The following is a 210-nucleotide window of genomic DNA, read 5'->3' as shown; positions in this document are numbered from 1 at the left end:
GTTCACCAGCCTCTCAGACCTTTCTCCTGGGACCACTGCGGAGTTGTGTCATTTCTCTTGGAAGAAGCATGCCATCTTCTCCTCTCTCTATCTAGTATTTAATAGTTTAAAAGTGCATCAAATGCCAAAACTTTTTAATCTTGTTTATTAATTACTTGCTGATTCCTCACCTGTACATGTACATATAAAATGTATTTTATATATTATTTT

This window comes from Pterocles gutturalis, unplaced genomic scaffold (assembly GCF_000699245.1).
Source record: "Pterocles gutturalis isolate BGI_N339 unplaced genomic scaffold, ASM69924v1 scaffold46845, whole genome shotgun sequence".
Taxonomy (NCBI): domain Eukaryota; kingdom Metazoa; phylum Chordata; class Aves; order Pterocliformes; family Pteroclidae; genus Pterocles; species Pterocles gutturalis.
This window is presented reverse-complemented; position numbering follows the sequence as displayed.